The sequence below is a fragment of the Lactuca serriola genome, chromosome 9, assembly GCF_051521515.1.
Source record: "Lactuca serriola cultivar US96UC23 chromosome 9, Lser_US96UC23_V15, whole genome shotgun sequence".
NCBI lineage: Eukaryota > Viridiplantae > Streptophyta > Magnoliopsida > Asterales > Asteraceae > Lactuca > Lactuca serriola.
The window spans coordinates 183,137,541-183,159,450 of record NC_136416.1 but is presented as its reverse complement, the minus strand read 5'-3'; the positions used below and the strand labels follow the sequence as shown (position 1 = coordinate 183,159,450).

Here is a 21,910-nt window from a genome sequence, read left to right as displayed (position 1 = left end):
GATCGACACACCCCCTCATGACCCTTGCCGCACTTTCCGCAAGTGCGGCCCTTCGAACCTCCTTTGCTCGCATCGGCGGACTTTATCCGCTTGGCTGCCGGCTGGAACTGAGCCGGTCGCCGGTTTACCCGCTGAGACACGGCCTCCTCCCTGGCCTGGGTCTCCAACTCAATCTCGCGCTTCTTGGCATTCGCCTGAAGCTCAGCAAAAGTATGGTAAGTGGAGTTTGACACAAACTCCCGGATATCCCTCCTCAACACTCCCAAGTACCGGCTTATCCGAGCCTGATCAGTGGACACCAGCTCGGGGCAGAACATCGCCCTCTCGTGAAACTTCCGCGTGATCACCGCAACAGAATCAGTACCCTGCTTGAGGGTTAAGAACTCCTGAACCAATCGTTCCCTCTCCACCGGGGGAACGTACTCATCCCTGAACATGGTAGTAAACCCCTCCCATGTCACTGCTGTAGTCTCTGCCAAAGTGAAGTTCGCCGTCACGAACTTCCACCAGTCCTTCGCTCCCAGACGGAGCTGGTTCAATGCGAACCGTACCCTCAGGTGCTCCGGGCATGAACAAGTGTAAAAGCACCCCTCTATATCCGCGATCCACCTCATCGCAGCAATCGGATCCTACGTCCCATCGAACTCTGGTGGCTTCGTGTTGCTGAACTCTCGGAACAGCAACGAGTCACCCCCCTGTGGCCTAGCAGCGGCCACAGCTGCGGTAGCTGCAGCGGTTGCAGCCTCAGTCAATGTGGCGTACCGCTCATCAAACGTCTCCATCAGGGTGGTCTTAATAGACCCAAACATCTCCGGGATCTCAGCCCGGATCGCCGCCGCTACCTCCTCGTGAATCATCTGACGAATCTCCTCGTCACTCACACCGCTCGAACTCGCTCCGTGGCGCGGTCTAACCATGATATCTCTGAAATACAACATAAAACTATCAGAGATTCCACCGAGTATAATCGTACTCGATACGCAACCCTACTCAGTCCCCGATATCCAGGGATTCTTACTTGGGTCTCCCACTGACCCGGTGTCCTCGGTAGTACAGGCCCAATACTACCGACCACACCGCATCAGCATTCATCCCAAGTCTTCCTCCCCAAACTCCGGATAGTGAGTACTCTACTTCTGATATGCACTATCTACCCGCATACTAGCAAAGCATCTCATATAGGCAAACTTCCCTAGACTAAGGCATCACAAATCAGGCCACTCTAGTCCTATCATGAATACCTAGTCTTCTAGCATGCATAACAATTCATATCATATAATATTGTAAGGTATTTTGGGGATCTTTACCGTTCGGGCGCTGACTGATCGTACACACTGCTTCTTTCTTGCTTACCACAAAACCATTTACAAAAGTTTATGCCTTTATTTAAAAAGTTTCCTCAAATCCTCGGTTTGAGTTCAGTTACCCCCGAAGGTGAACCCGAATCCCTCAATCCAAAGCTCTGATACCAATTGTAACAGCACAAATTCTCAAACAAAATTTTTCATTTTAAAAATGAATTTATTTCCATTCAAAACAAGGCATAAATAGTTTAAGTATTCTGTCAAATACAAATAATCAAAATCCCAAGATCATAAAAGCGTTCTTCAGTGTGTATCGATCACGCCGGCGCCTTCCCACGGTCCTCGCTAGTACCTGAAATACATGCACAACAACTGTAAGCATAAATGCTTAGTGAGTTCCCCAATATACAACTTACGCACATACGCCTTTCCACGCCGACTTTCCGGTCCATCACACAACATATCGCCTTCCGGCCCATAACATATTGCCTTCCGGCCCATAATATATTCGCCTTCCGGCCCATAACATACATAGCACATATAACAAATAACTTACCACATATAGCATACCTATCACATATCATATCCGACCTTCCGGTCACACAGTCAAACCCTTCCGGGTACAGTATAGTGAGAAGACTCACCTCGTAAATGCTGAAAGCTAGCAAATCCTAAAATCACTCGTGCACAATCCGACGAGCTACAACCTCCCTATAACATCACATATCTCATTAACACTTATATCTTCTAAGTGTGACTATCCCTAAGAAGTCAGACTTAGGTCAACTCTGGTCAACGGTCAACGGTCAGCTCGACCGGACTCGACGAGTACCATGGCGACTCGGCGAGTCTAGATGTCCTCCAACTCTCTGGGATTCCCTATCTACTCGTCGAGTATCCTCCTTGACTCGACGAGTTACTCCTGGAAGAATCGCGGGGCCACCCCGATTCAACTCGTCGAGTCTGAAGAACAACTCGACGAGTCCCAATTAATCTTCAAGCTACTCGCCGAGTCTGCTCATCGAACTCGGCGAGTCCATGCCATGCAACCGCTCAAACTGCATCCTAAGGTCAGAACTGCTTCGACCATTCCTAGGTATGGCCTTCCTAGGATGATCCACCACGTGAAGCCCTCATTTCAGTGCTCATGATACACCATGTGATTCATAATTTACATTTTGACCTAAGGCATAAGGATTCCAATCCAAAACCTTCATTAATTCCCGAAATGCATAGACATGGGACATTCTGGACCTCCATAGGTCTCAATACAGGGTTACACTCGTTTAGGGGACTAGGGTAACAGTCAATCTAATCATACAAGGGTTCCATAAACCCTAAATCCATAAATACATCAATATAGCAGAGCATACACGAATTCTTACCTGGATGATGTATTCTCTGTATCCCCAATCCTCAGAATGTGACCCCCTTGCTGCTCCTTTAGCCAATCCCTTCTCTTCCTTGCACAACCACTCTTCTATAATCAACAATGGCCTAAGATCCTTGCTCCAGATGCACCCAATCGATTTAGGGTTCTTCTCAGAAGGCTAAAATGAATAATGACGGCCAATAAGTCTCCTTTATACGTCCCAAACCTGAACGGTTAGGGTTTTCGCTAAACAGCGTAGACTCGCCGAGTCCATATCTGGACTCGTCGAGTCCAGTCGCGAACCCGCGACCAATTCTGCGATCCTACTCGGCGAGTCTAGGCTCCAACCCGCGACCAATTCTGCGATTCTGCTGGGTAAACCTTCTGGTCCTACCCACGCCGACCTTCCGGTCCATCACACAACATATCGCCTTCCGGCCCATAACATATTGCCTTCCGGCCCATAATATATTCGCCTTCCGGCCCATAACATACATAGCACATATAACAAATAACTTACCACATATAGCATACCTATCACATATCATATCCGACCTTCCGGTCACACAGTCAAACCCTTCCGGGTACAGTATAGTGAGAAGACTCACCTCGTAAATGCTGAAAGCTAGCAAATCCTGAAATCACTCGTGCACAATCCGACGAGCTACAACCTCCCTATAACATCACATATCTCATTAACACTTATATCTTCTAAGTGTGACTATCCCTAAGAAGTCAGACTTAGGTCAACTCTGGTCAACGGTCAACGGTCAGCTCGACCGGACTCGACGAGTACCATGGCGACTCGGCGAGTCTAGATGTCCTCCAACTCTCTGGGATTCCCTATCTACTCGTCGAGTATCCTCCTTGACTCGACGAGTTACTCCTGGAAGAATCGCGGGGCCACCCCGACTCAACTCGCCGAGTCTGAAGAACAACTCGACGAGTCCCAGTTAATCTTCAAGCTACTCGCCGAGTCTGCTCATCGAACTCGACGAGTCCATGCCATGCAACCGCTCAAACTGCATCCTAAGGTCAGAACTGCTTCGACCATTCCTAGGTCTGGCCTTCCTAGGATGATCCACCACGTGAAGCCCTCATTTCAGTGCTCATGATACACCATGTGATTCATAATTTACATTTTGACCTAAGGCATAAGGATTCCAATCCAAAACCTTCATTAATTCCCGAAATGCATAGACATGGGACATTCTGGACCTCCATAGGTCTCAATACAGGGTTACACTCGTTTAGGGGACTAGGGTAACAGTCAATCTAATCATACAAGGGTTCCATAAACCCTAAATCCATAAATACATCAATATAGCAGAGCATACACGAATTCTTACCTGGATGATGTATTCTCTGTATCCCCAATCCTCAGAATGTGACCCCCTTGCTGCTCCTTTAGCCAATCCCTTCTCTTCCTTGCACAACCACTCTTCTATAATCAACAATGGCCTAAGATCCTTGCTCCAGATGCACCCAATCGATTTAGGGTTCTTCTCAGAAGGCTAAAATGAATAATGACGGCCAATAAGTCTCCTTTATACGTCCCAAACCTGAACGGTTAGGGTTTTCGCTAAACAGCGTAGACTCGCCGAGTCCATATCTGGACTCGTCGAGTCCAGTCGCGAACCCGCGACCAATTCTGCGATCCTACTCGGCGAGTCTAGGCTCCAACCCGCGACCAATTCTGCGATTCTGCTGGGTAAACCTTCTGGTCCTACCCACGCCGACCTTCCGGTCCATCACACAACATATCGCCTTCCGGCCCATAACATATTGCCTTCCGGCCCATAATATATTCGCCTTCCGGCCCATAACATACATAGCACATATAACAAATAACTTACCACATATAGCATACCTATCACATATCATATCCGACCTTCCGGTCACACAGTCAAACCCTTCCGGGTACAGTATAGTGAGAAGACTCACATCGTAAATGTTGAAAGCTAGCAAATCCTGAAATCACTCGTGCACAATCCGACGAGCTACAACCTCCCTATAACATCACATATCTCATTAACACTTATATCTTCTAAGTGTGACTATCCCTAAGAAGTCAGACTTAGGTCAACTCTGGTCAACGGTCAACGGTCAGCTCGACCGGACTCGACGAGTACCATGGCGACTCGGCGAGTCTAGATGTCCTCCAACTCTCTGGGATTCCCTATCTACTCGTCGAGTATCCTCCTTGACTCGACGAGTTACTCCTGGAAGAATCGCGGGGCCACCCCGACTCAACTCGCCGAGTCTGAAGAACAACTCGACGAGTCCCAGTTAATCTTCAAGCTACTCGCCGAGTCTGCTCATCGAACTCGGCGAGTCCATGCCATGCAACCGCTCAAACTGCATCCTAAGGTCAGAACTGCTTCGACCATTCCTAGGTCTGGCCTTCCTAGGATGATCCACCACGTGAAGCCCTCATTTCAGTGCTCATGATACACCATGTGATTCATAATTTACATTTTGACCTAAGGCATAAGGATTCCAATCCAAAACCTTCATTAATTCCCGAAATGCATAGACATGGGACATTCTGGACCTCCATAGGTCTCAATACAGGGTTACACTCGTTTAGGGGACTAGGGTAACAGTCAATCTAATCATACAAGGGTTCCATAAACCCTAAATCCATAAATACATCAATATAGCAGAGCATACACGAATTCTTACCTGGATGATGTATTCTCTGTATCCCCAATCCTCAGAATGTGACCCCCTTGCTGCTCCTTTAGCCAATCCCTTCTCTTCCTTGCACAACCACTCTTCTATAATCAACAATGGCCTAAGATCCTTGCTCCAGATGCACCCAATCGATTTAGGGTTCTTCTCAGAAGGCTAAAATGAATAATGACGGCCAATAAGTCTCCTTTATACGTCCCAAACCTGAACGGTTAGGGTTTTCGCTAAACAGCGTAGACTCGCCGAGTCCATATCTGGACTCGTCGAGTCCAGTCGCGAACCCGCGACCAATTCTGCGATCCTACTCGGCGAGTCTAGGCTCCAACCCGCGACCAATTCTGCGATTCTGCTGGGTAAACCTTCTGGTCCTACCCACGCCGACCTTCCGGTCCATCACACAACATATCGCCTTCCGGCCCATAACATATTGCCTTCCGGCCCATAATATATTCGCCTTCCGGCCCATAACATACATAGCACATATAACAAATAACTTACCACATATAGCATACCTATCACATATCATATCCGACCTTCCGGTCACACAGTCAAACCCTTCCGGGTACAGTATAGTGAGAAGACTCACATCGTAAATGCTGAAAGCTAGCAAATCCTGAAATCACTCGTGCACAATCCGACGAGCTACAACCTCCCTATAACATCACATATCTCATTAACACTTATATCTTCTAAGTGTGACTATCCCTAAGAAGTCAGACTTAGGTCAACTCTGGTCAACGGTCAACGGTCAGCTCGACCGGACTCGACGAGTACCATGGCGACTCGGCGAGTCTAGATGTCCTCCAACTCTCTGGGATTCCCTATCTACTCGTCGAGTATCCTCCTTGACTCGACGAGTTACTCCTGGAAGAATCGCGGGGCCACCCCGACTCAACTCGCCGAGTCTGAAGAACAACTCGACGAGTCCCAGTTAATCTTCAAGCTACTCGCCGAGTCTGCTCATCGAACTCGGCGAGTCCATGCCATGCAACCGCTCAAACTGCATCCTAAGGTCAGAACTGCTTCGACCATTCCTAGGTCTGGCCTTCCTAGGATGATCCACCACGTGAAGCCCTCATTTCAGTGCTCATGATACACCATGTGATTCATAATTTACATTTTGACCTAAGGCATAAGGATTCCAATCCAAAACCTTCATTAATTCCCAAAATGCATAGACATGGGACATTCTGGACCTCCATAGGTCTCAATACAGGGTTACACTCGTTTAGGGGACTAGGGTAACAGTCAATCTAATCATACAAGGGTTCCATAAACCCTAAATCCATAAATACATCAATATAGCAGAGCATACACGAATTCTTACCTGGATGATGTATTCTCTGTATCCCCAATCCTCAGAATGTGACCCCCTTGCTGCTCCTTTAGCCAATCCCTTCTCTTCCTTGCACAACCACTCTTCTATAATCAACAATGGCCTAAGATCCTTGCTCCAGATGCACCCAATCGATTTAGGGTTCTTCTCAGAAGGCTAAAATGAATAATGACGGCCAATAAGTCTCCTTTATACGTCCCAAACCTGAACGGTTAGGGTTTTCGCTAAACAGCGTAGACTCGCCGAGTCCATATCTGGACTCGTCGAGTCCAGTCGCGAACCCGCGACCAATTCTGCGATCCTACTCGGCGAGTCTAGGCTCCAACTCACCGAGTCCCCTCTTAAATTACCCCAAAAACATAATTTAATAATACCTGAGATTTCGGGCTATTACATGTTGAGGGGAGGAGTAGTGAGTGCATTTGCTCCGGCTACTTTGAGGATCACTAATGGTCGTGAGGGTAGGGCTGGAGCCCCAGCAGAGAGGAACCGGTCATTGCAGTCTCAGATAGGGGAGGCCAGGACTCTAGCATGCAATATTGTGAGTATGTTATCTTTTTCCTTCTTTTGGTTATGATCAATATTTATGTATTTGAGATTTTTGTATCGGTTTGGGTAAGCTTCATTTGTGGTTTAGTTCTTGGCTATTGATTTCATTGTATCATTAAGGACTGTTATATGCCATTTGCATGCCATGAATTATTAGTGGGTGAGTGAGGGGTTGTATCTCGTGTAGTGAATTCCGAAGTATTTGGTTGTTGTTATGGTTTTGGTCGAGATCAATTCAGGGGTATTGTGTGGAAGGTCTATGGTCAGGACTCAGTGGGTTAGTTTCCTAGTATCATCAGGATTCGGTGGATTTAGCAATTGTGCTTGGTTGGCTCTTGGGGGTGCCAAAGGAAGTGGTCTATTGCCGAGGTTCTGGTCTAAGCATCTGTTCAGAGGAATTCAGGATTTGAGTGTTGGTTATCAGTTTGGTTGGGATTTTGGGGAGTGTTCTTCATGGTCTTCTGGGGTGGTGCGGTCTTTTGGGTTTGTCTAGTAATGGATCATTAGCATTGGTAAGCGCATGCGGTCAGCAATTTGATCATTAGAGAGTAAGATAGACTAGAAATCCTTCAAATCTTGTGTGTTATAAGAACTTAGTCGAACCACAGTCGGGGAGAACCATTCAGGTATTCAGGAACAAAAGCATGCATGAAACTAGGATAAGTTCACATCCCTGTCGGGGATGAAGGCGGCCCAAGTAACCGTCTTGGTGATTGTCCGAGTGCGAGTTAGGGAAACTACCCAATGGTTGGTTAGCGCCTTCTTGATGATGGTTAGCATGATTTTGATGGACATAGGTTGGGGATCCCAGTCATGTCTCTAGTTCAGTTTGGGTGCTTAGTTGAATGCGTGTTCGACTATGGGTATGTTTAGATTGATATATGAGCGATAAGACCATGGGAGGTGGTTATGGAAAAGTAGAAGAGTTGTAAGACTGCGGGGTGGCCCGTAGCATTCACTAGTGGCCAGTTAGGGGTGGAAGTGTTTTAAGACTGTGGGGTGGCCCGAAGCATTCACCGGTCCCTATGCAATGGTGAGAGGGTGGCAAATCTATGATTTGGTCATAGATTTCTTCAGATAGTTTAGACCAGGGTGGGTCCGTTCGCAAGGTTGTGGGAGGGCCACAACATGTTTGGAATCATGAAATGGTAGGTCGTTGGGGACTTGATATGATATAAGACTACAGTTCGTCATGTAGCATCCATTTTAGCATTGGTTTTGGTGGCGAGATGGCTTGTGCACTAATTGCCAAATAAGCTTTCTCTCAGAAGTCGCGTAGGGCTACTGTGCTTGTGTGACTTTCGACTCAGCAACCGGCCAGGATTCCGATGTTTCAGATAGTTGGCAAACAAGTTGGAACCAAGGAGGTCTTGGTTACTTTTGGAAAGCAGCTTGTAACGACCCAATTTTTCACAGAAATTTTTTTCATTTTTAATTAATCAAAACCATTTGTCATAACCATAAATCCCCAAAACATTTGTTTTCAATTCCGCATTCATTACATCATCATTTTACTTTTAAAACATCAGAGTGTCCCAAACACACGAGTAAAAGAGAGATAGAGTGCATGACGCGCCATCGCGCCTTGCCCTTGCCCTTGGGCTCAGAAGTACCTGAAACAAATCAACAACCTGTAAGCGAAATGCTTAGTGAGTTCCCCCATATCACACCATACACAATCCAAATACACATATCTTGTTAGCTATTAAAGTTATACACAAACCACAAAACCATGCAAATACGAACCAACAAGAATGTCATGGGCTACCCCACATGGTCTTTACCTAGGACTGCTGTGGGCTACCCCACATGCTCTTACATCCAATGCCATGGGCTACCCCACATGGTCTTCACCTAGGACTGCCATAGGCTACCCCACATGGTCTTACATCCAATGCCATGGGCTCCCCCCGGGGTCTTCCATGCAAAACACAGAATCACATATCATATCAAGTCACATAATGACCAACTCCCATAACATATTCACATAATGACCAAAACATTTAACATAATCACATAATGGGCCGACCTTGGTGCCTTAGACCCATGGGTATGGTGAGAAGACTCACCTCAGACTTCTGAATACAAATACTGCTCTCCTAACTGTCCGCAACCTCCCGAGCTAAATCATAATAATAATAACATAATCAATATTATGACTTTAGATTAACCAAGGGGACAACCCAACCTCCAAACCCTCACTCAAGACCCAAATCCCTATCCTTGCTAATGGGCCCCAAATTCCAAGTCCAATATCCTTAATGGGCCTTTTGGACCAAAAGGCCTAACCATTGAATCCATGGCCCATAACAGATGAAAAATCCCTAACTCACAGAATCCAATCAAGCCTAAAAATCAAATGAAGTCCAAAGGCTCAAAGACCCAAAACAGTTTAGGGCCCAACTGTGCTGCGTACGCCCAACGTACCACCCTGGTACGCGTAGTGTACTAAGGGTTTTGGGACTACGTGCCGCGTACAGCTGGTTACACCCAGCATACAATCAGTTTAAGCACTTTCTCCATTAAGTGCTTAATGCTCGATTCCATCACGTCCAAAAGTCAGATCTAGACTTATTTAAACATCCTAAGGCATAAAGTTGCCAACTTTATGCCCTTGCATGTCTTATAAACACCCAACACTTTCATTAAGACCTTTCCAAGGTCCTTAATCCATGCATGAGACCAATACATCCATCAAGATCCCATTTTTATGCTTCTAAATGACTAAGGGACCTCATATCTGACATTCCCACCTCATGGAGTTGCTTAACTCACCAAAAGAGGTCCATAACCAACCAAAAGGGGGTAAACTAGAAATCCCTAGCTGGATCTAAGGATTTAGAATGGAAAGGTGCAAGCTTTTTACCTCTAGAAGTCTAGCAAGATGACCACAACACAGATTCTTGAAGCACCAAACCGATGCAAGCTTACCTAGCAACTGCCTTCTTGAAAGAACTCCAAAATGCTCACCAAAACCCTCTTCTTAAGCTCAAACTCTCACTCACACTCTATCTCAGCTGAAAGTAGACGAAATGGGGCTAAATAGGTTGATAGGGTTTGGTCCAAGAGGCCAAAAGATGTTTAAATAGGGGTTCAAGTCCGAATTTAGGGTTTTAGCCTTCACTTGCGTACGCCCGACGTACCATTATGTACACCTCGCGTACATGAAATGCCCCCGCGATCATTCATGCAGAGTAGGCTAAGCGTACTCATAAGTACGCCCAGCGTACTCCAAGGGACCATTTATGACAAAATTGGAGTTCTTTGAGGGTTTTCAAGCCATACCTGATTTAGGGCGTTACAACTCTCCCCCACTTGAACTAGACTTCGTCCTCGAACTCTACAATTGTAAATAGATCAGGATAATGCTCCCGCATCTCCTCCTCCGGCTCCCATGTCCATTCGGAGCCCTTCTGGTGCTGCCTTTGCACCTTTACCAACTTCACTTCTTTGTTGCGAAGACCCTTCGTCTTCCTATCCAAGATGGCGACCAGCTTCTCGACAAAATTCAGGCTCCCATCCACCTGAATGTCGTCAAAGGAAACAACTGTGGTCTCGTCAACAACACACTTCCGAAGCTGAGACACATGGAAGGTATTGTGAATCTGACTAAGGTCCTCTGGAAGCTCTAAACGATATGCCACTTTTCCTACTCGAGCTGTAATCCTGAACGGGCCTATGAATTAAGGACCCAACTTGCCCCTCTTACGAAACCTGATAATCCCTTTCCAGGGCAACACCTTCAGCAAAACAAAATCCCCCATCTGAAACTCAATATCCGAACGCCGTCGGTCAGCATAACTCTTCTGTCGATTCTGCGCGACTCGCAGCCGATCACGCACCTGCTGAATCAATCTGGTAGTCTCGAGCGCTTCCTCAGCGCTCCCCATGACCCATTGCCCAACCTCGTCCCAACACACTGGGGTCGTGTACCTCCGCCCATATAACATCTCGAATGGAGCCCGATCAATACTGGCATGATAACTGTTATTGTACGAAAACTCTGCCAATGGGAGGTACGTGTCCCAACTCCCTCCAAAATCCAGCACGCATGCTCGCAGCATGTCCTCTAATGTCTGGATTGTCCTCTCACTCTGACCGTTAGTCTGAGGGTGATATGTCGTACTGAAATGCAAATAAGTACCCAGTTCCTCATGGAACTTCTTCCAAAACCTAGATGTGAACCGAACATCTCTATAAGAAACCGCAGAAACTAGCACCCTGTTCCTAGCCACCACTTCTCAAACATAGATGTCCTCCAACTTCTCTGCGGATATACTCTTGGAGATCGGAATGAAGTGGGCACTCTTCGTCAGCCTGTCCACAATAAGCCATATGGCATCCACTCCCCTCGGCGTCCTTGGTAGCTTCGTAATGAAGTCCATAGTGATCTCTTCCCACTTCCACATGGGAATGGGTAGCGGCTGAACCTTTCCATGAGGCCGATGATGCTCGGCCTTGACCTTCCTGCAGGTAAAGCACCGCTCCACAAACCAGGCGATCTCCCGCTTCATGCAGGGCCACCAATAACTCAGTCTCAAGTCCCTATACATTTTCGTTGCACCTGGATGTATAGAGAACTTCGAATTATGTGCCTCGTCCAGTAGCTTCTGCATCACTCCCCCTAATACTGGCACCCATACATGGCCACACTGCGTCAAAAGGTCGCGCCTATCCTTAACAAACAAAAGATATTGCCCCCGAATCCGCTCTATCTTCCAATTTTGCTTCTTCACTCCCTCGACCTGAGCCTCCTTAATCAAATCCAACAGAGTAGAAATCACCGTCATCATCATACAAACGTTCCTAATTAGGAACCCTGCCATCTTGCGGCTCAATGCATCGGCCACCACGTTGGCCTTCCCGGGATGGTATAGGATCTCGCAATCAAAATCTTTCAACACATCCAACCTCCTCCTCTGACGCATGTTGAGGTTCTGCTGATCCATCAAATACTTTAGACTCTTATGGTCGGTGTAGATGGTGGCCGCACCCCGTACAAATAGTGTCTCCAAATCTTGAGGGCAAACACCACTGCCCCCAGTTCCAAGTCATGCGTGGGGTAATTCGCCTCGTGGGGCTTCAACTGCCTCGAGGCGTAAGCAATCACATGCCCCCTCTGCATCATCACCACACCCAACCCTATTATCGACGCGTCATAATACACCACTAAATCATCTAGCCCCTCAGGTAGAACTAGAACCGGAGCCTCGCATAACCTCCGTCTCAGGGTCTCAAAAGCCATTTGTTATTCTGTACCCCACCGAAAAGTCACATTTTTCTTGGTCAAGCGGGTCAATGGCACAACAATCTTGGAGAAATCCTGAATAAATCTTCGATAGTAACCCGCTAAGCCCAAAAAGCTACGAACCTCTGATGCATTCTTCGGTACTTCCCACCGCATCACGACCTCAACCTTAGCTGGATCAACCGAAATACCCTCCTAATTGATGACATGCCCCAAAAACTGCACTTCTCTCAACCAGAAATCACACTTGGAGAACTTTGCATAGAGTTTCTCCGCTCTCAGGGTCTCCAGTACCTCCCTCAAGTGTTGCTCATGTTGCTCGTTGGTCATGGAATAGACCAGAATATCATCAATAAAAACGATCATTGACCGGTCTCGGCCTACATACCTGGTTCATGAGATCCATGAATGTTGTCGGGGCATTGGTGAGCCTAAACGACATCACCACAAACTCATAATGCCCATATCTAGTCCTGAAAGCCATCTTCGGTATATCCTCAACCCGAATCCTCATCTGATGATACCCGGACCGAAGATCAATGTTGGAGAACCAAGATGCACCCTGAAGCTGATTAAATAATTCGTCGATCCTTGGCAAAGGATAACGGTTCTTCACCTTCAGTTTGTTCAGCTCCCTATAATCGATGCACATCCTGTGCGATCCATCCTTCTTTTTCTCGCAAAGGACCAGTGCATCCCATGGAGAACTGCTCGGACGGATGAACCCTCGATCTAGTAGCTCTTGAAGCTTCGTAGATAGCTCTTGCATCTTGGGCGGTGCCAATCGATATGGTGCCTTGGCTATCAGAGCCGCACCTGGCACTAAATCAATACGAAACTCCACCTGCCTCTCTGGTGGTAGTCCTGGCAACTCTTCGGGAAAAACATCATGGAAATCCTGTACCATTGGCATACTGCCCATATCTAACACAGTCTCTACTCTCGTATCCGAAACATAAGCCAAAAATCCCGTGCAGCCCTGCTGTAAAAACCTACTAGCCCTCGCAGCCGAACAGAGGGTCGATCCCTCCGAGGCCCTCTCACCAAGAATAACCAGTTCTCCCCCGCTTGGGGTTCGAACTCGGACCAACTGCCGCTCACAATCAATCATGAGTCCATCCCAATGATTACCTTCAATCCTCGCAACGGTATAGGAACTAAATCAACGTGGAACCTATCGGCATGCACATTCAAGACACATTCCTGATATACCCTCGCAGCACTCACGGTGCGATCATCTGCAATCTCTACTTCGAGCGGGGTATCCAGAGTCCCCGGAGCGTCTCGGAATCTCTTGCTAAGTGCAAGGGACACGAAAGATCGGGTAGCACCCGAATCAAACAAAACATGTGCCAACATACCATTGACCAAAAAGGTCCCTATACAAGCATGATATACATATATATATATATATATATATATATATATATATATATATATATATATATATATATATAAGCACTTCAAATAAATATAAAATTGAAAAGAATAGACATGTACCAGCCACAACATCCCGCGCTGCCCGAGCCTCCTCGGTAGTCAGCTGGAATGCACGACTCTTCACCACTGGAGCTTCCGCCTTGACACGACGGCCATCGGTAATCCTCATAGTAGTGGGCGCGAGCGCCGCCACTGCTCCTCCCCCTCCCTGCAACCTCGGACAATCGGCCTTTTTATGGCCTGTTTGGTTGCAGTGAAAACATATGAAGCCCTTCTTGGGGCAATCCTTGCTCATGTGGCCTTTCTGACCACAAGAGTAACATCCCGACGTCACAGCTATCCTACATGCCCCACTATGAGACCTCCTGCACTTGGCACACCTACCCCGGCCCTGATTGCCCCTACCCAAAGAATCAGAGGTCTTAGGCTTCTTAGCCTGAACCCCTACTCCCTGCACCTGCTCAGTCTTTCGCTTCGTGCAGGACTCCAACTCCATCTCCCTCTCACGGGCCTTCTCCACCATCTCATTCAGGGTTTTACACCCCATAAAGGTCAGAAACTCCTGAATATCCTCCCTCAGCATGGAATGATATCGGGTCCACCTCATCTCCTCATCAGTAACATATTGTAGGATCAACAAAGCTTGCTCTCGAAACTTGGCGGTGATCTCCGCCACAGTCTCGGTGGTTTGCTGCAAACCGTGAAACTCCCTTACCAACCGTTGCACCTCAATAGGCGGTGCAAACTCTGAGTTGAAACGTCGAACAAACTCAGCCCATGACATCTCAGCCACACATGGAAATTGTTATGAATACCATCTAGTTCTTCTGGTAGTTCTAGCTTGCAAGCTTGGTTCCCAATTCTCTGAAGAACTTTGAATGGTCCAATAAACCTTGGACTCAACTTTCCTCTTTTCCCAAATCTTATAAGTCCCTTCCAAGGTGAGACTTTGAGCAAAACTGAATCTCCAAATTTGAATGTCATCGGCCATCTCTTTTTGTCAACATAGCTCGTTTGATGATCTCGAGCTGCTAACATCATTTCTCTAATCACCCTCAGTTTTTCAGCAGTCTTATGGACTATCTCGGGGCCCACAAACTACTTTTCTCTGGCCTCAAGCCAACAAGACGGTATATGACACTTTTGCCCATACAAAGCTTGATAAGGTGCCATCTTGATGCTCAAATGGTAATTATTGTTGTAGGAAACTCTACCATGGATAAACGCTCATCCCAGTTACCTTGAAATTCTATGGTACATGCTCTTAGCTTATCTTCCAGTGTTTGAATCATTCTTTCGCTCTGACCATCAGTTTGCGGATGGTAGGATCTATTTAAGCACAACTTCGTACCTATTTCCTCTTGTAAACTCTTCCAAAATCTAGATGAGAAACAACTATCACGATCCGATACAAACGTTAAAGGAACATCGTGAAGTCTCACTACCTCCTTCACGTAAGCATTTGCAAGCTTATCCATAGACCATCTCTCATTGGCTGCTATGAAGTGTTCACTCTTAGTAAACTGATCCACGATTAACCAAATCATGTCGTGACTGTTCTTCGTCCTAGGTAGTTTAGTCACAAAATCCATGGCGATGTCTTCCCATTTACCCATGGGTATAGGTAAAGGTTCTAAACTCTCATACGGTTTCTGATGTTGTACCTTAACTCTTGCACATGTTACACACTCTGCCACTTACTTTGCAACATCAAGCTTCATCGTCAACCACATTTTAGTGCTGCCGGGATGAATCGAGTACATGGTCTTGTGAGCTTCTTCCATCAGAAGTTCTCTTATTCCTCCCATCTTAGGTACCTAAATCCTCTCTTTGAATACCTTCAATCCTTGATTATTTGTATCGAACACCAATGTTTTGCCTAAACGTTCTTCCTTTCAGTCATTTTTCTCTGAAGCTTCTTCCTAAGCTTTCTTAAGGCTTTCCACAATTGTCGAGAAAATTTCTATTCTTAATGCTCTTGGCCTTTTTCTTTCAAGGTTTAGTTTTCGACTTAGAGCATCAGCTACAACATTTGCTTTACCAGGGTGGTAAAGTATCTCACAGTCGTAATCCTTGAGTAACTCTAGCCAGCGTCGTTGTCTCATATTTAATTCCTTCTAATCAAAGAGATATTGGAGACTCTTGTGATTAGTGAAGTGTTTGCACTTTGTGCCATAAAGATAGTGCTTCCATATCTTTAATGTGAATACTACCGCTGCTAACTCCAGATCATGAGTGGGGTAGTTCTTTTCATGCTCTTTCAATTGTCGAGATGCATATGCTATCACCTTATCCCTCTGGGTCAGAACACATCCCAACCCAACTCCCGATGCATCGCTATAGACTATGAAGTCTTTAACTCCATCAGGTTAAGAAAGAATCGGTGCTTAACACAACTTCTTCTTTAGCTTCTCGAATTCTTCTTTGTGTTTCTCACTCCATGTATATGTAGCTCCTTTATGGGTCAAAGATGTCAATGGAGTAGCCGTTGAAGAAAAGCCTTGGATAAACCTTCGATAATATCCAGCTAATCCTAGAAAGCTTTGAATCTCTGTGGGACTTTTCGGATGTTCCCACTTCATCACAACTTCAATCTTTGTTGGATAAACCATTATTCCCTCTTGGTTAACCACATGACCCAAGAATTGGACTTCTCGAATCCAAAAATCACATTTTGAGAACTTTGCATACAACTTCTCCTTCAAAACTTCCAATACTTCTCGCATGTGCTTGCCATACTCCTGCTAGCACTTTGAGTAAATCAAAATGTCTTCTATGAACACTATTATGGATTTATTGAGGAATGGTTTACAAACTATGTTTCAAAGATAATCACAAAATAAGGTGTGAAGTATCCATTCAAATTACTTGGTACTCTTAAATGTTTATCACCCAACCCATGTGTCGGTTAACCACACACGCTCCACCGGCCTATGATAAACTTTAGAAAACCTTTGGCCTACCTCGTTAAATCAAGATAGTGTGCTGGTTAACCACACGCGCTCCACTAACCGACTTAAGAAAAGTGCAAAGTGTAATTTCATGGGTTAGCACCAAATTCACATTTTCCTAAGTAACTAAGATTGCGTATTAATAAGAGTTTAGTTACTTACTATTTATCATTAATAATTTTAATGAAGGGAGAATTATAGTCCTTGTCCTACCCGTTTGGCTAATGACCCTCCACCAGTCAAGGATGCGGTGGGTGAGAGTGGACACCCATTAAACTACCATTTTATAGGCAGTAACCTTATACCCCCCTTATAGATCGGCTTCATGAATGAGGCCTACTAATGGTAAGACGACTTGCTCTTATATATATATATATATATATATATATATATATATATATATATATATATATATATATATATATATAAGTAACTTATAATATTATAAAGTATAAGGGTTGAATTTTAACTTTTAAAATCCTAAGGGCTTAATTTCACTACTAGAAAAACAGGCTTTTACGACGCTCATTGCACGTCGTAAAAGGCTCAGACGACGCGCAAATGCGTGTCAAGGAAGGCCATGTCATAAAGAGAGACGACGCGCATTTACGACGCTCATTTACGATGCGCAATTACGACGCGCGTTTACGACACGCAATGCGTATCAAGGAAGGCCCTGTCATAAAGGAAGACGACATGCATTCGCGTGTCGTAACCTTACGACGCGCGTGTTAATGACACGCAATGCGTATCAAGAAAGCCCCTGTCAAGAAAGGTCATATCATAAATGAAGATGACACACATTTTTGCGTATCATAATTTTAAATGTTTAAAAAAAATTATTTATAGATTTACTAATTTTCAATTTAAATTTGTATTTAATGTCTCATAATATAAATATCATATACAAAAAATACAATCCATTGCATAAAATTCAATGTCATACAAATAAAATACCATAAATAACAAATATAATTCATTTCACTAATATGTCTATTCCAATAGTGAGTAAATGTTAAAAAAAATGAACTCAAGAGAAGCATAATTTATATACAATTGCATTATCTAGCTTACTATCTGCCAACAACTCTCCGTGTGTTTGCTTTTTTTCTTGAGTCTCGTTTCCTCCAAAACTTCTAGATATAGTGGCTTGCTTCTTCCTCATTACTGTACAATACCTATGGCCACAACTTTGCAAGCTTGACCAAAGAACTTTGTATGCCAACTGTTGTCATGCATTAATATTTAATAACTAATACTATGCATATAAACATTAAAAAACTAATTAATTAAAACTCTCTATTTATTCACAGGTATGAATTACATTACTAGATGATTACATTTGGAAAGGGCATTGATGTCTTTTCCTCCACAGTCAAGGTTTTAATTATAATTTTTAACTACAGTGCAAGGCTAGGGTTACCAGCACCAGAGGGGAGTGTAGTCAAGAAGAACATGTCCCCACTCACGTTCCATGCAATCTCATTTACCTGCCAAAAACAAGATTAATTATTATTTCAACAAATCTAATAATAATCTATTCAACTTCACTCCATTTCAATTTCAAACCCACAAATAAGAGTATACTTGCCTCATAGTTGAATTTGCGTTTATGGATGGGTTTGAATTTTCGAACATCCAGTATTGTCAGTTCATCATCCTATTTAACATATATATATATATATATATATATATATATATATATATATATATATATATATATATATATATATATATATATAAAATAAAGTAGAATTAACATAAGCTTCCTAAATGTTGTTAAAGGAAATTTTGGTAAGTGAAAAAAAGAAAAGGAGAATGTACCCGGTTCCCAACTGCTACATGAGTCCCATCTGGTTTATAGGTAATGTTAATGTTCTCCCCACTAAGTTCTGCTTGCTGTGAACATTTTCCACCTGTTTATTCACATGTAGATCAATAAAGATTATTTTTTTTTAAAAAAAATTATTTTGTATTTTCAACTTACTGCAGACATCCCATAGACAAACATTCTTGTCACCTGAAGCAGTGGCAATCAAGTCGGCGTGTTTAGGATCCCAACATAACTGATCTACACTATTTGTATGCCCCTTTAGTTCAAGATCCTTAACCTTGCTCTGCAACACAATAGAGTATATAAACAATACTAATTGGGTGTTTGAATAGAGTATCAAGACTCGAGAGACGAAATGAAGAAGAAAACTTACATGGCCATGGGGCTCAATATGCCACACCCAATAGAGTATATCCACAGATCCCGATGCAAGCTTTGTGCCAATGCAATTCCAAGCGACTGAATGTACTTAATACACATAGCAATTATAAAAACTCACCTTTCTAAACAATTCTTTCATACCACCCCCTGCTGCACTTGGGTAATATATCATTATGCTGTGATCATCACCTTTAAACAAGGAAAAACAGAAAATAAATAAATAAATTCAAATTCCAACCATACTTAGTTATGGATAATAAATGCACATTACTAGCAAACAGGGAAAGTTGGAGAAGGTGTATGAAAAGGATTGTGAGATATGCATACCATAAACATGCTTCTCTACAAAAGGCTTCCAGAATCGCTGCCCATGAACCTCAACAAAATCTTCTTCCTCAACAAAATACTCCAAATCTTGATATGGTTTGTCCCTATTTACTAATGCATACCTTGGAACTGGAATTCCATACATTTCCAGGCACTTGATGATGTTTAAAATGAAAACAGAAAAGAGAGAGAGAGAGAGAGAGAGAGAGAGAGAGAGAGAGAATCACTATACCTTATGAAGAATATGAAATGCTCTTGATTCGTCTCCAGAAGTTCACAATCAGTGGAGCTAAACACCAAGAGGATGTGAAAGCAGTCGCACCAGATTTCGCAATTCTGAAGAGGGTTCGCGATGATTCAGTGTTTGTGACGATGGATAGTGTTCATCCAGCTGTCATCAACTCCTGGATATTCTCCTAATTCAATATCCTTCAAAAAAAATTTAAACAAGATGTTGAATTAGAAAAAAATAAATAAATAAGATGTTCAATTAGAGCTGTCAAAAATTGAACAAATGCAAAATTAGTAGGATGATTTGTGATTTTCAACAACTTTAAAGAACAGGTTTAATACGGTTTAAAGTTTTTGACCTGAAATCAAAAAACCAAAAACCAGAAAACAAAAAATAAAAAATAAAAAAGTAATAGTACTAATGATGATACTTTTAATAACAAAAGGGGATCAAAACCTAATGCATTTTGTGAAAATTTCGGTTATGCAAATGGTGGACCTGTTAATAGACCATGGAAGATAACCAATGGATTTTTTTGTAAAAAATTGAAAATGACTTTTCAGGTAAATGGCACAAAAAGAAATGTTTTTTTTTCTTTTTTTGTAAATGGGATTTTTATTTAATATTTAATTTAACAAGTACAATACATTGCTAACATGGGGTAAATAATGGGGTAATAAAGATTTGAAATTTAAATATGAACATATCGGCCATCGACTATCTTCGTCAAGCTTGGAAGCTCCTTCTTTGGCTGATGTGGAACATCAATAATGTGGATTGATCAAAGTGGAAAACTTACTCTTCTCCTACATCTCTAAGGATATTCATGAGCTGATTTTCGATGCCAAGACTGAGAGCATAATTAAAGATGCTTGATGCATGTGATGATGATTCAGGGGAGATACCTATGACAGGAACAATCATCAGAGCAACTGTTCCAACAACATAGGTTATTAAAAAAAGTAGAATATAATGAGAGGTTATTAAAAATTAAAAAAATAAAAATAAAGATATTATTGGAATGGAATGGTGGATACCTCTGTGTTTTTTAAAGAGGCGAGGGTTATACAACTTCTAAAAAGCAAGAAATCTCCAGCCAATACTACAAGCTGCATCATCATTATAGTCAAAATTTCAATGTTCATATTTATTAGTTTGCCCTTGTTTATTTTTTTCTGAAAAAAGATATAACACCTAATTTCCCATCACAAAGTTAAGACATCAAATCCCACGTGTTGCATCAACATCATCCAATACATCATCATGAAGGGGACTAGCAACCTGAGATTAAAAATATATATATATATATATATATATATATATATATATATATATATATTTTCTTTCTAATAAAATACAATTGTAAAAAGAAATATTAAAACTAATATTAAAAAAAAAACTAACATGAATCATCTCTATGATTTCAGCAATTGATTATTGTCTCAACCTCAACACTGTTGAGAACATATCCACAACCCCTTCTGATGCTGGTTTAGAAATTTGAACATTTAAAGCTGTTGCCATTAATAAAATAACCTGAAAAAAAAATTCAATATTTTACAACAACAACATGATAATATGATATCAATAATCAAAGAAATAAAAATGAACTTAAAGTTCTTCCCTTCAACTCCCATTTTAAAGAAGTACTCAGCTGCTGAAGCAAGCTTAGGCACCTGTTAATTCGGTTAATTACAAATATACCCTTGATAAATAATGTTGAAAGAAAGTAGTTTTTGAATACATACCTCAGCAACCACCATTGATCGCAGCCTATTAGCTACAATTTCAATCATATCTTTGATCGGCTGATAAAAGCCCTCAAAGAGTAAACTCTTTGTCTCTGCACATAAGTTATTTGATAAAATGCCTCAAAGAGTAAACTTACTTCCTCCTTTTTCCATCTTTTGCTAATATTTCGCAAATATAGTGTATGATTGTCCTAGCTTTCTGATATCTTTACACACTTGCCCCTCACCTAGGCATAGAAAAAATATTAGAATCTGACTTGTTGAGTTAACCTCCTGTCAATTCCCAAAATCACATAAGCATAACTCATAACTTAGGTCCCACAGTTAGTTCTTGTTGGTTGTCATCTGCTTGAGTCCCAAAGTTCTGTATACTCAATTGTGGGGCCAACAACAAGAGGAAAAGGTAAGATATAATGTTTATTGTGTTCATAAAAGCCACACACAAAGATAGATAAAATTCATAATGTCATCAACATATACTTTTGTAAAGC

General features: G+C 43.1%; 1 long non-coding RNA gene across 1 annotated transcript; it reads right to left on the bottom strand.

Annotated features, from left to right (window-relative positions):
- Positions 1-18,334: 18,334 nt before the first annotated feature.
- LOC145077178 (uncharacterized) lies at positions 18,335-18,815 on the bottom strand. Its single transcript, XR_013693005.1, has 3 exons — positions 18,719-18,815; positions 18,486-18,554; positions 18,335-18,384 (listed from the first exon to the last, which is right to left on the bottom strand). It is a non-coding gene; the product is annotated as an uncharacterized LOC145077178 (long non-coding RNA).
- Between the last annotated feature and the right edge of the window lie 3,095 nt (positions 18,816-21,910).